Raw genomic sequence first — 15,184 nt, 5'->3', positions numbered from 1 at the left:
TCCCCATATGCTCACTCACAAAATGATGGCCAAGCCACTGTCTGTGGAATTTGTCACCTTGATACAATGCTGCCTAGGCAATCCCCTAACAGCAGGAGAAGCATGGGTTCACACATCACGTGCTTCACTGAAGAGTCAATGGGGGAAGCTTCCTCCTCTGAGCTGATAACTGCCTGAAACTTGTTGACTCTCACTTCTCCAGTTATGGCCAACAGACAGCCAGTTCCTTTATACACCCATACTCCTGATCTCTTCCCAGGCTTTAGCTTTGCAAGCTTGGGTCACCTCCCCCCCCCCATCCACAAAGCTACAAGTCTTCCAGTTCCATATGCCTCTCTCATATATTTCCTCCTCATCTCCCAGGTGAATGGCTACAGGAGCTTTGTAACGGGTCCTCCCACCTGCAGGCCTGCCCACTTTCCATCTATCCTTCCTATTCCTGCAGGTTCAAATCATATAATTCCCTGCTTTAACCTTCAATTGCTCCAATACCCCCTGATTTAAGAATAAACTTTTTTTTTTCTTAATCATGATCTACTATCGGTCCCCAGATTTAACTCTTGGTTTCTGACAGATGACTTGAGGTCTCTCAAAAACAGCCAGCAGTCTTCCCCGTGCAGAATATATCCCCGCCCTACTCCTACCTTATTTCCCATGGTTACACAAAGCCCCCACCCAGATGGGATCTCTTTCAGCTTACGTACTTGTGTATTCGGTGACTTCCTTGCTATAGGGTTTTTGTTGTCGTCACTGCTATTGTTTTAAGACAGTAGCATCCTCCTCATTTTTAGATAGCATAAGGAGTAAGAAAGTATCTTGCAAAAAGCAAATACTCTATAAATGTCTTTTGAATTGAATGGGATTATTCTAGGTTTGGCTGCTGGGCCCAAGAGGAGAAATGAATGTCATTATCCACAACCCTAATGCTTTAGGAAAAAGAGCTCTGAGCTCAAATACAATTAATTCTCATTTAGCAGGAAAGAAGAATTTTTCTATTTGAGATGATCTAGGAGGCACACACAACTATTAACCCACATTTAAAAGCCTTGGGGGAAAACTAAAATAGGCAGGTTAGAGCCAAATAAACAAAAACCAGCCAAATGGTCGTGGAATGACTCTGGGACACAGCAAAATCCATCGAATCGTCAATAAAAACATGGCTTGCAATTGCTTTCATATTAAGGGTCCTTCTTATCACTTCGGAATCAGGCTTAGTCAGGGTGGAAAACCACTGCTAAATGAAAAAGTGTAAAAATGTACTTTACCCTGCTTTTACTCGGGACACAGAGAGATGGTGTTCCATTGATTCGAACCTGCTACGGGGTGAATTTATTTGTTTGCTGCTTGGTGGATGGAGTGATTTCTGGGATTACACATGCATATGTATGTTCTTAAAGACAAATGGACTTTTTCTGTCACTGTCCAGAGCATTCCTGATCCCAAACAATACAGGAAAAAATGTCTCCAACTGCATCTCAAAGTGGACACATGGTGGCTGCCTGGGAGCTGGGGGTGAAGAAAGGGGCTGCCTGGGGCAGGAGGAATCTTTGGGGGAAATGGAAATGTATATTTTGATTGGGGAGGGAGATCTGCAGGCACGTATCCTGTCAAAACTCATAAATAGATGCTGTTTGTTGTACTGACCTTATACTTCAATCAAGTTGATTTAACAATATATCTGGAAGCTTAGAAGGTAGGCTATGGAATCAGACACGTTTTTCGCAGAGAGAGCCAGTTCCTAGGGGATTAGATGGTTCCAAGGGCCTCCCTCCTCAGTCTTCTCCCATCCACCATTATGACTCATCATGCTGGATAAAAGCATTATATTTCCAGAAAATGCACTGCTATTGAGAATGAATGGGGAAAAATATTTATGGCACAAAACCTTGGGTTGATTTTCCTGTACAGACAGCTGAGGAGTGGATGGATTCAGGACACTGTCAGTGGAGATGGGGGGAGGTGGCAGGGTCTGGCCCACATAGCTCTGTGGAGAGAGCTGGGAGCCTCTCGGAGAAGGGCCCTAGGGGTGTGGGCAGCACCAGGATGAGGGCCAGAAGAGTCAAGCGGGAGATGGCGTGGTGAGCAGTATAGCCCACTCCAATCCCCAGAGATCAGGAGCAAATTCCTAAGCGTGCCTCCAAAGCTCACCCTGACTGCTAAACTGGTTAGAGGAACAAAGATTCTATTTTTCAAGAAAGAGATACATTTCTTTCTTGTCTCCACATGTGAAATAGGAAGGTAGGACTGTAGCGTGGAAAAGCTGGCAACCACTTGGCTCCCTTTTAAGCAAGATCTTAATTAAATCTGTCTCACCTTCTCATTTTTGCCAACAGTGTTCCTGGCCTCATGCTGCGTCATCAAAGAGGCTGTCTATTACACGGTTAAAGACGTGGACCCTGGAGCCTGTTTAAGAAACCCAAGCTCTGCCACTTAATAGTTTGATGACCCTGGGCCAGTTGCTTAAGCCCTATGGGACTCTGTTTCCTCGTTTTCAAATTGGGGATAATTTTACAATTTACTTCCTAGGGTAGTTATGGAATTCGATACATCAGTGAGAAGAGGACACGGCAGCATAGTAAGCCCTGTATATTTGTTATTCCTATTTCCCCTGACCTCATGCCCCAGGAGAGAACGGGGCCTTGTTTCTCCTTCACCAGACTTCTTCTTTTCTTCCCGATGGGGCTCCCATGTGGCCTCGTGTGGCCAGCATTTCCTGGCCCCAGCTCCTCCCCGGCACTCAGCCACTCCAGGCTTCCTGCTCTCTGCCAGAGCCATTTGTCCAAGGGCTGCTGCCTCCAGTGCTTCGACAAGACTGCTGGGCAGCTGAGTACCAACAGGGGGCTGCCTGGCCCATTGGGTTCTTTTGGGCTGGGTCTGTGGGTAACTTGGAGTTGGACCCCTGATTCAGGGAAGCCTGGGTCTGGCCCCTGCTACGCTCCTGGCCTTTTCTTCCCCACCCTCAACTTCATTTCCCTGGTTTGGTCCAGATCTTACGTGCCCTTGCCTGGAGTGGACCAGATTCCTGGGGAACTGGACCTTGGGCGGGGCTCTTGGGACCCTCCTTGACATCTCTAAAGCCACCCCTGTGGTCCTCTGATGTCCCCTGATCCTGAGCTCTCATGGCCTCTCATCTTGGAGTCATCGTCCTTTCTTCACACTTCTGCAGCGAAGGGGAGAAGAGCTCTGCCTGTTTTCTGCTCCTGGAATGTTCCCTGATGAATCCCAGGCATGCCACCGGCGCGAAGCCAGCCTTGATCAGCCTCGACCCAGTCAGGAACTCAGAGCCTCAGCAGAGGAGTTAGACGTGAGCCCGGCGTTGGTGTTCACGCGTGCGCGTGGACGTGAAGATCGTCTGAAATGGCACTGACCTCTGAGAGGCAGTTCCGGGCCTCCAACGTCACTGAGGAGCCATTTTACACACTCCAAGCCTTGTTCTGGGTCTGCTCATTCGTGTAATGTAATTTATCCAATGATGATGACCCCTACGGAAGTCAGGGTACTTCCTCTTTTTGTCTTCCCACTAGAAAGACTAGATTTTCTTCTCTTGATTCTAGAAGCCGAAACTGCTGGCCCAGTGGCATCTCCCTCCTCATTTTGTGGACCTCTCCAATTAGATTGGTTCCTGTCATGCTGCCCATCTTCACCCTCCCACCTGAGCCCACAAGTGTATCCTGAAGCTTGTGTCAGGCTGTGTCCAGCCTGGACTCACCCCACGGCCACAACACGGCTCCAGCCAAGGCATCCAGTGCCTTTCCTGCCAGCAGCTAGTACCCCATTTGTGCACTCTTCATTTGACACCAATCATTCATCGATTGCCACAGCCTCCTCAGTCAGAGAGAGCACTTCCCTGAGATTGCCTGGAAGAACGTCCTTCCCTGGAATTTAGGGCCTTCAGCATTGCAAGCTGTGCGAGGTGAGCTAGAAATTGTGGTTCTCAGGAGGGTAAACCCAGGCTGGCAGGTCAGTCGATCTCTGTTTGAGATGAATTCAGAGATTTCTCTCTGAAAAAAGAAACAAAGTCTAAATTTCTGCTCCTCTTTACCATAATTTGACTTGGGGGAAATTCAGCATTGGTATAGTGATGCTTAAACGAACACGGTAGAAAGTCTACTTTCTGAGCATTAATCCTCAGCGTTCTTCAGACTTCCCTCTAATATTTTAGAAATGTAAGTAGCTCCTTTCTGTTTAGTCTCCACTCCCCTTCACTCTGCCCTAAGTGTGCTTCCAACTCAGACCCTTCTCTGCCTCCCCACCTGGTCTCACCTTCCCTCAAAGTCAAGCTTCCAGAGAGTTCTCTCCACCATGTCTGCACCTCCTCACCTCCCTTTCTCCCCTGCATCCACTCTCATTTGGCTTCCTCTCCATGCTCCATGGAGAATCCTCTCACCCACGTTTGTAACTGTATCTAACACGCAGTGTGGTCTAGCTTGCTCGACCTCGGGGCAGCATGATTAAAGCTGGAGCCACACTAAGGTCTGTCCTAGGATCACTGTTCTCTCCCTCAGCACACACCCCGAAGTCCCATCTGACTCTGCCACTCTGTCCTCGGCACCTGGTTGGAATGTTCGGCTGCCTGGAGGACATCACTGTGGGGCTTTCCAAGGCCCATCCCTCATCCCGAACTCACAATGCCCCAAAAGGAACTCCCATCATCCTCTCCCAAAACCTTCGTCTCCAATCTCAGCAATGGCACCACTATCCACCCATGCATTAGCCAGGGACTTGAGTATCACTTCTGCCTCCCTCATCCCTTCCCTTGACCTCTCCACCAATAATTCCAGCCAACTAGCCCTCTTAAAACATTTTTTAAAAATCCTTTTCATGTCAAAGTCATTTTAGACTTACAAAAAAGTGCAAATACAGTACTGCAAGTTCCAGTATACCTGGCACCCAGCTTATCCTAAAGTCAGTATCTTATATAATCCTAGTACAATTACCAAATCCAGGGAATTCACGTGGGTCCAATCCTATTAACTAATCTAGAGACCTCACAGAAATTTCGACGCTTTTCCAACATGTTTTCTCTTCCAGGATCCCACACTGCCTTCTGTTGTCATGTGTCCTTACTTAATCTCCTCCTATCTGGACAGGACCTCAGTCTTCCCTTGTTTTTAATGACCTTGGCGCTTTTGAAGAGTACTAGGCAATTATCTTGTGGAATGTTGCTCAATTTGGGTTTGTCTGATGTTCTCTCGTGATTAAGACTGAAGTTAGAGTTGTACATTTCTAGCAAGAAAAACCACAGAGGTGATGCTGTGCCCTTCCTGGGGTATCAGATGAGGGGTGCATGGTCTCTCATTACTGGTGATGATAACCTTGAACATTTGGTTAAGACAGGGTCCTCTGGGTTTCTCAACTGCGGAGTAACTATTTTTCCCTGGTAAAGGGAGATACTTGGAAACCACGGAAATATCTTACTTTTGATCACTAATTTTAGCATTCAGTGCTAGTTCTGGACTTCAGCAAGTATTACTGGCATGACAGCCTAGGGGTGATTTTCATTTCCCACACGCCTTCTACATTGGCAAAGGGGACTTCTACTGAAGGACCAGCAGTCCCTCTCTCTCCATTTATTTATTGATGTCAGTATGGACTCATGGATTTAAAAAAAAAGTACGTGAGTGACAACCCAACATTCTCACTGTTTATTCTGTTGCTCAAATAGATCCAGCTTTGGACAACGGGAACTCCTTAGGGTGGCTCCTGTGTTCTATTGAGAGGACACCGTCTTTTTTAAAGAACTTCCTTGTATTCGGACACCACAAGGTTTTCCAGGCTTAACCTTTATTTTTCCTTGCTGGGATCATCCAAAATCTGGGTGTCAGAGGTGTTCAATGCTTCTGGGCTTTACTGCTTCTAGGCTGTCTCAGGGCTAGGAAATACATGTATGTTCACCAATCCATACACACATTTGTTTTTCTTTCTACAGATTTATTTCTACATCTCTATTTATATATGTTTTATATACGGATATTTATATTTTTATATATACTTATAAAATAAATTCATCCTCATCCCTCACATTGCAATCCAACATCCATCCATTCTAGCCATACCTCTCTCCTTATTTATAACCTTTCTGCTTCCCAATATCCATCCTTTATATACTTGCTTGTTCAATCCTAGTATATACCTACAGTAGTTTCAGAATTCTTCATCCAGACTGATGTGAAAAACAATTACTTATTAGAATGCGTTATTGGCAAGGGTTCTTTTTTTCTAGAATTTTGTCAAAACTGTCCAATCGTTCCAAAGTTACTAGGATTGGTGCTGTTCTTTCCCGTCCATCAGGGTAGTTAATAAAAATGTTTAGTTAGGTTAATTTTTGTCACTCTTTGCATCCCATTGTGGGTCTTCTTCCCCACATTCTAGCTGAATTTATTATTTTTCCTCGGACATTTGAAACATCACCATGGTTCTAAGAGTCAGAACTTGCCATAAAGGGGCACCGAGAGGCAAGTGTCACTCCCCTTTCATCTGCCCCACTTTTCACATTCCATCCATCCCATTCTCACCCACCTTTAGTCAGGAACCAATCTCACTGGTTTCTCATTTATCCTTCCTGAATCTGTTGTACAGAAGAGCAGATACAGGTATTTATTTTTAAATGCCCATTTGTCCAAATAAAAGTTAGCATATAATGCACCTTCTTTTGTACTTTGCCTTTTTCACCGAACAATATGTGAAAATCACTCTGTATCAGTACATAGAGATTGCCCATGTTATTTTGTAAAGCTGCAAGCTACTCCACTGCTCATTCAACCACTCTCCTACGAACAGGCATTAAACTCGTTTCTAATATTTTGCAACTGCAAATAATGCTGCAGTGCATGTTATTTTCATACTGTTGGAAATCAGAGTAGACTTCTGGAAGTGGCTTGCTGGGTCAGAAGGTAAGCATATTGTAGCTTTGTTAAGTATTGCCAAACTCCCCTCCAAAAAATGGTACCAATTCGCCTTTTTACCAGCAATCTGGGAGATCGGCTATTTCTTCAGAACTGTGATAACAGAGTATGTTGTCAAATTTTTTAATTTTTGCAAATATGACAGGTGAGGAAAATGGTTTTTCAGTGTTATTTTGCTTTGAGTTTCCCCAATTATGAATGAGTCTGAACATTTTTTCATATATTTAGAAGCTATATATATATATATATATATATATATATATATATATATATCTCTGTTGAATAAATAAATAAAATCTTTAAATATATACACACATATATATATACATATGTGTGTGTGTGTGTGTGTGTGTGTGTGTGTGTAGGGGACAACTTATTTGCTTGTGTCTTTTTCCTATTTTTCTATCAGATTTTTAGTCCTTTGTTCCTCGATTTTTAAGTGTCTTTTATACAACAGGAACATTATCTCTTGTGGCATATGTTACAAATATTTTCTCCTTGGTTGTCAGGTGTCTTTGTATTCATGGTATTATATCACCATGCAAGGTTTAAAAAATTTTAATGTAGTCAAATACATCAATCTATTATTGTCTCTGGATTTTAGTTAGAAAGCCCTCCGCTAGATCAGAGTTAAAGAAGAATTCACCCATTATTTTTCTAGTATTTATTTAATTTCATTTTTTAACATTTATATTCTTAATTCATACGCAATTTAAGCTTGTGTATAGTGTCAAGTATGGGGCTAATTTTATCCCTAATCACATTTTAAATCTGTCTACTTCTTACTATCCCCATGGTCACTACTCAAGTTTAGGTGACTGACTTTTGACAAGATAATCATACCAGTGTCATAACTGAAGTTCTTGCCTCTAGCTTAAGACCCCTCCAATCCACTCCTCAAACTGCAGTCCCAAGTGATTGCTTCCTAAATGTAAATCAGACTGTACCCCAACCTTCTCTTTTAAAAGGCTTTCACTGGATGTTTTTTCCTGCTTTATCAAAGATTAGTTGCCCAGAGAGCCGAGGGTCCATTTCTGGGTTCTCTCTTCTGTTCCACTGGTCTATGTGTCTGTTTTTGTGCCAGTACCATGCTGTCTTTGTGATCACAGCTTTGTAGTACAGCTCGAAATCCGGCATTGTGATGCCCCCAGCTTTGTTTTTCCTTTTCAACAGTTCCTTGGAGATTCGGGGTCTTTTCTGGTTCCATACAAATTTAAGGACTATTTGTTCCAGTTCTTTGAAAAACGTTCTCGGTATTTTGATCGGGATAGCATTGAAAGTGTAGATTGCTCTGGGTAGCATGGACATTTTAACTATGCTAATTCTTCCGATCCATGAGCATGGAATATTTTTCCATCTTTTTGCGTCTTCTTCAATGTCTTTAAAGAGTGATTTGTAGTTTCTAGAATACAGATCCTTTACGTCTCTGGTTAAGTTAATTCCAAGATAACATGATTTTTGGTGCTATTGTAAATAGAATGGATTCCCTAATTTCTTTTTCTTCAGTCTCATTGTTCGTATAGAAATGCAACTGACTTCTGAGCATTGATTTTGTATCCCGCCACGTTACTGAATTGCTCTATAACTTCTAGTAGTTTGGGGGTGGATTCTTTTGGGTTTTCCATATAGAGTATCCTGTCATCTGCGAAGAGAGACATTTTGACTTCTTCTTTGCCGATCTGGATACCTTTTATCCCTTTTTGTTGTCTGATTGCTGTTGCAAGGACTTCTAGTGCTATGTTGAATAATAGTGGTGAGAGTGGGCATCCTTGTCGTGTTCCTGATTTTAAGGGAAAGGCTTCCAGCTTTTCCCCATTGAGAATAATATTTGCTGTAGGCTTTTCATAGATGGTTTTTATGAGATTGAGGAATGCACCCTCTATCCCTACACTCTGAAGGGGTTTAATCAGGAAAGGATGCTGTATTTTGTCAAATGCTTTTTGCCTCAGCTGGCAGTGCTGAGGCACTAAACACCATTTCACCAGGTTTCACTGTCCCCCTCTTGTCCTTCACAAGCGGTGATATTATTAATTCAGCGATTTGAAAGCAACCTAAGAAATCAAAATACTTCTTTGAAAAAAATAAAGGCTGGAAGCATGCCTCAGAAATGATAATAGTTGTTTTAAGGTGGCGGGATTATAGATGATTTAAATTTTTTTTTCCCCAAACTCATCGCAATGCTGTTGCATCTTTGGTAGAAAAGGAAAAAATGAGCTAGCAAAGACTTTCTTTGAATTTAACAGCTCTGGGCAAGGTAGAGAGGTTCAGCTGATAATGTGGCTGCCACTCTCCTCTTCAGTCTGAGTTCCTTATTCCAAACCCCAACATTAATCCCAAATCTGCCTGGCTCACCTTTTTTTTTTTTTTTTTAAGATTTTATTTATTTATTCGACAGAGATAGAGACAGCCAGAGAGAGAGAGGGAACACAAGCAAGGGGAGTGGAGAGGAAGAAGCAGGCTCATAGCAGAGGAGCCTGATGTGGGGCTCGATCCCATAACGCCGGGATCACGCCCTGAGCCGAAGGCAGATGCTTAACCGCTGTGCCACCCAGGTGCCCCTGGCTCGCCTTTTTGTGTCTGGAGAAAACAATCCACCGAAATTCTAAGGAGCCATGAAACTTTTAACTAAGAATCTCTACTGGAAAACAACTTATGACTACGATTCTGATTTTCTGGAGAGAACAGTCCGTCACCCCATTCTGGCAAGAGAGCAATACAGTAATTCCTCCTTAACCCGGAGTCCTCCTTAAGCAAGATCCAATCCACGTGCTTTTCATTCTGAATGCCACTTAGGAAATCGGGCATTCCTGCTCCCTGCGTGTGGACCATGAGACCTACTTGTCAGGAATAATGAGAAAGAGTGAACTGGGGATTGGAAATAAAATGGGGAAGCAGAGCAGATGGCAGAGGACGGGGCTCGGGTCCCCTGAAGGCTCGGGAAAGTGTCCGGAAGCAGAAAGGCAGTAACCCTGCTCTCCTCGGAGGTCTGCAGAGAAGGTGGGCAGCAGGGATGCTCACGAAGGCTGGATGGAAGCAGGGCTCGGGAGGCAGGAACTAACAACCTGGAAATAATAAACTCAGAAGCATTCTGAATATTTTGAGAGAAGACGAGTCAGAGGAACAACAACAACAAAAAAAAGGCGCTTAATAGTCCTGCTCTCTGCAAGGAGGCAACATGAATTTATGTGTTGCCCTGGAACGCAGGGGGAGGGTTTTAGAAACCACTGCATGGGTGATGGGAGCTGGACGGGAGCAGTGAGAGCCTCCGTGGTGTCCGGCTTCAGACGTGGCAAACAGCACCCGTGTTTTCTCTCCCGCTTCTCGTCCTCTCTCTTTGGTCTCTGTAGGTTTCCCTAACGTAAGAAGTATCTGCCCTTGCTCCTCCAACCCTATTGTCCCACTAGGTCTCAAGCTCCCCTGCTCTGACCTCACGCTGCTCTCCAGGAACTGAAAGGGATTCCTAGGTCTGCTTCTTACCCAAGGCAGGAGGCCGGTCTCCAGAAAGCCATCATTCCTTGGGTGTTAACTCCAAAGCGCTCTCAACGGCTCCATCCCCGAGCCCCCACACTCCCGTGACTTTGTTTGGAAGCCAAGAGGCTGCTGGATGTCCTTACCTCCTGCGTTTGCTGAGTGCCTTCCCCATGCTAATAGCTGCGGGAGCCCTGTCGCTCTGGTGGGGCACCAGCGTCTTATTGGCACAATGCATCATCGTGACAAGGTGTTTGGATGATCTATCGCTTAAAAGATGAAGCCATCAAAGAAGAAGTCCAAGATCAGATTAAATTTAATTACAGGAGAAGAGAATTCTCATCTGTCATTCTGGTGATGAATTAACTAAGGCTAAGGAATGGGAGCTTCTCCGAAGAGAAGGGAGAGGAAGAGTAATATGTCTTGACAGAAGGACAAACAGAAGAGAGACCTTTGATATCTCCCTGGAGCCCAGTGAATCACAGAGGTCCTCGGGACAGAGCCTGACACTCCTCTGCATGACACACACCTCCTAGGACGTCCCACCACAGCTAGGAGCTGTTTCACGTGGCACTCCTTGAATGCCCCAGCACCACCTGCTCGAACCTTGTGCTGGCAAGGCGTGGGCTGCTGAGAAGCTGTGGTCCTCGGCGCCGGGAGGAACCCACGTCAGGATTATCTGGGTATGTGGTTCCATGAACACTCCCAGTTAGGTTGGGCCTCAAATTTGGAGGCAGAGGGAGGGATTAACTATGAAAGGGTTCAAAGGAAGTTTGGGGGCTGGCAGAACCTCTCTAGATCTCGAACCCGATAGGGGTTAACTTAACGGTGTGTGTTTGTTAAAACTTGCAAAACTCTATTAACAAGAATGAGTTTACCTTAAAAATGAAAAAAAAAAAAAACCCCAATTATATAAAAGCTGAAGTAGTATGATAAAAAAAGAATTAGGTTGGGGGCGCCTGGGTGTCTCAGTCAGTTAAGCATCTGCCTTTGGCTCGGGTCATGGATCCTGGGATCCAGCCCATGTCAGGCTTCCTGCTCAGTGGGGAGCCTGCTTCTCCCTCCCCTCTCTGCTTGTGCTCTCTCTCAAATGAGTAAAACCTTAAAAAAAAAAAGGAATTAGGTTGGGACAGTAGGCATAGTCTGGGCCAGACAGACATCTGACCAGTACCTGTAAGTCTAACACGTAGCCTTGCCCCTAATAGGTGCTCAATTGATGGTATTGAATGAAAAAGGAAAACACTCAGAGATGTCAACATGCATATTCCCAGGCCCCGTCTTCAGTAGGTCTGGGGCTGGACTCAGGGATCAGTCAGCACTTGTCATGCATGGCTGGGGGCGCATGGTTCTGGGGACCACACCCCCATCTGCCCCTGTCCCCGCTCTCCTTGCACATGACCCCTGTCCTAAATGGGTTCAAGCCGACCTCAGAGGCTGTTGCCGCATCTCTGCCTTCCTATTTGTAAATAAAACTCAGGCTCAAAAAAGAAAAGGGCTCGTGTCTCATCCACATTAGTAACCAGACAAGGACGAGGCTGGTCGGCGGCTCGCCGATAGACACTTGCGAGCGAGGCAGCGAGCGGGCTCGACACGTGGCGAGGAACCTTCTCCATTTTGTTGACAAACACATGTTGCAAGACAGGAAATTACCCTCCTTGGTGCTTATTTTATCTCCATTTAATTGCTGTTTGATAATAAATTACAACAGAGAGTCCATTAATTAAGCTAACAATGTCCGTGGAACACCAGCTCTTTCTTCTGGGAGTTGCCTCGTTACCGGAGCTTTGGTTCGGTCTCTGTTTGCCCACAGCACTTTCCGAAGTGGTTTAGAAAGATGCCAAGGCACGTGACTGGTGTGTGTGTGGGGGGGACTCACTCCTAGCTCAGAGGGAGCGGCTCTGGAAGGAGGGGGAGGAAACCGCGATGAGCCAGGGTGGGGGGCAGCCTGGCAGCTGCAGGGCGGGGCCAGGGGTGTCTTCTTAATTCAGAACATGTGGCAGAACAGAAAACAACACTAGACTCACTTAAGACATCAGCTGATGGGAAACAACCATGGCCCACTCATAGGTATTCATCCCAGAGTTGGGGGGGGGGGGCAACACGCAGCCTACTTCCGTCTGCCATTCCATCATCAACTAAACGGCAGGAGCATTCATCTGGAAAAGCTCCGCATGCAGGTGGAACCAGTGAAAGATAAATTCCAGTTATTTCCCCCCAAAGGCACCAGAGGAGAGGAGAGCCTGCTGGCTGGCTCTGGTGTGGGCAGAGGGCTGACAGGTGGCCATCTGCAGGCTGGATCTGGTTAGCAGGTGACCGCTGGGACTCTGACGCAGGGGACACAAGAGGAGTGAAGGCTCTGGACAGAAGGGTGAGGCAGGTCAAGTTCACAGGGGTCTGTCCCAGAGCTGTGAGCATCACAAGGGCATTAGATGGTATTCTGAGTGGCGGGGGCGGAAGGCAAGGGCAGAGGGCCGCGGGGTAGGGGGTAGTCACAGGGCCACGGAAGGCAGACGGAGCCACCTCAATGTGCTGGTCCTTAGATTCAGCTGAGAACATCCCGAGGGGCTTAGAAAACCCTCCCCAGAATCACCCAGGCAAAAAGCCACTGCTTGGAGCCATATGGGAAAGCTCTCTGATGTCCAGGAGACATTTATTAGACCACCTTCGTTCCCTTTCTCATTGCCAAGGCCGGCCTCATGGGCCAGGTTTTGATTACGTGGGTATCTAATTATGCGGTAGTGTCTATGACGGCACAGTTAGTAAGTACTTAGTTCAAATGTCACCTATTCAGAGCCCTGGACACAGAAACCTGGGAGTTCAGTTAAGTAAAAGCCACTCCTCGTATCTCCCTGAACAATGGTCACAGACCCTGTGCTGGAAAAGCTGGAAAGTCAGCAGGAGCTGAAGGCCAGGATGTCTTCATAGCATCCATAGAACTCCTCCAGGAGTTCAAACTAAGCCTGATCTAAGCATATCACCCAGTGATTCTCTAGTGTCCCCAGAGTCAAGTTCAAGTCCCAAACTTCCCAGGCCAGCATCCTGGCATCATGTGGGAACTTGCTGGAAATGCAAAATCTCAGCTCCCGCCCCAGGACCCCTGATTCAGAAGCTCTGGGGGTGGGGCCCAGAAGTTGGTGCTTTCACAAGCCTTCCAGAGGGTTCGGCCACACACCGAACCAACCAACGCCTTGGAGCCTGCCTGCCTTATCAGGCCTTGGGAGATCCGCCTCTCTATCCCCTCCTGCCTTATCTCTTGGCCTGTCCTTCCCTCTTGCACTGGGCACCAAGCAAACTGGGCCACCTTCTGTCTCCTGACACTCTGAGCTATCTTGCTCTTTCCACACTCACCGTGCTGCAGATTTTCCTGCTCTTTACTTGTCTCTTCCCTCAAGTGTAAACCATCTGAGAGCAGGGACTCTATCTCACCCGTTGCCACATACACCTGTGACTAGCACCTACAGCAGGTGATCAAGACAGAGCTCACTGAGTGAATGAATGAATGAATGAATGAATAAAGACACTCCCTGGGGGCGCCTGGGTGGCTCAGTCACTTAAGTGTCTGCTTCTGGCTCAGGTCACCATCCTGGGATCGACCCCGAGTCGGGCTCCCTGCTCAGCGGGGAGTCTGCTTCTCCCTCTCCTCCCTGTTCCTGCTCTCACTCGCTATCTCTCTCTCTCTCTCAAATAAATAAATAAAATGCTTAAAAAAAAAAAAAAAGACGCTCCCTGGATTCTTTAGATCCTATTGCCTTTAGTGCGAACGCCCCACTTCCTTGCGAGACCCATCAGGAAGTCGAGGCTTCCCTTTCTCCTGCTCCCCGCGGGCACTTTTAGCCAATTGTGGGTGGCAGGGCTCAGTAAATCACCTCGAAGTACACGGGCTGGCCTTGAATTCAAAGCGCTTTGGTCATGCTGGAGGGCATGGAGTCTAGTCTGCTTTGCTCACTGGCACTTGCCTCCCTGTGCCTCAGTTTCCCCATGCTGCCTGTCTACCTCCTAGAGGGGCTGCAGGGACCAAAGGACGCAGGATTTGACCCATCCCACAGTACCTGTTCTCCACCTTCAGACGACCTGTCATACACTGACGGGAGGTGGAGGGTCCGGACTATCAAAGTCACCTGCTGTGACGGCAGAGAGAACGCAATTCTCTTTCTAGGTATTGGCTTCATGGGAAGCAAAAGTACCACAAGCGGAGAAAATCCACGAGCCTTTAAGAAGGCACGTGTGAGTGTGTACGCGTGGCCAATGAGTGTGAATTTGCCACTGAATGCGTGTGTTCCCAGAACATGAGCAAGACCAAGGGAGCTTAGGGGGCGTCTTGTCCAGTGTCTTCCCCTCACAGATGAGCAAGCTGAGACCCAGAGAAAGAACTGCAGAGTCCGGCTTAGAATCACCTGTCTGGTGCTCCCCTGGGATCGAATCATCAATGTTTTCCCCATCTGTAGCCGGCCTTTTATTACTATTAGTTGACAAGTCAAGTCTAATGACATTTTTGGATATGCGTTCTTCTAGTCCTAGAGAACTTCTGCTAAGCTCCTTATGCGCACGCACGCACACACACACATGCACACACATGCACACACGCACACACACACGCACACACACCTTGGGTTAGCATGAAGTTACCAAAGGAAAATCATTGACCAGGCTCAAGTTTTACTTTGTTGGTTGGTCGTTTTGCCCTTTCTGGGATGTCTTGGGTGTTCTGAGAGACCAAAGAACACACGTGTTCTCTGAAATGTCATGGCAAACACCCTCCTCCCACAGAATTAGCACTCGGCTCTTGTTCCTGCGCTTACAGACCCGGTCAT

The 15,184-nt window shown here is 46.5% G+C and overlaps 1 protein-coding gene across 2 annotated transcripts in view; it reads right to left on the bottom strand.

The window, feature by feature from the left end:
* The window catches only part of GALNT17 (polypeptide N-acetylgalactosaminyltransferase 17), a 434,901-nt gene that overhangs the window by 11,040 nt on the left and 408,677 nt on the right, over positions 1–15,184 (bottom strand). The window lies entirely within an intron of this gene.

Source organism: Ursus americanus, chromosome 2 (genome assembly GCF_024610735.1).
Source record: "Ursus americanus isolate L20-20 chromosome 2, mUrsAme1.1.p, whole genome shotgun sequence".
NCBI lineage: Eukaryota > Metazoa > Chordata > Mammalia > Carnivora > Ursidae > Ursus > Ursus americanus.
This window is presented reverse-complemented; position numbering and strand designations above follow the sequence as displayed.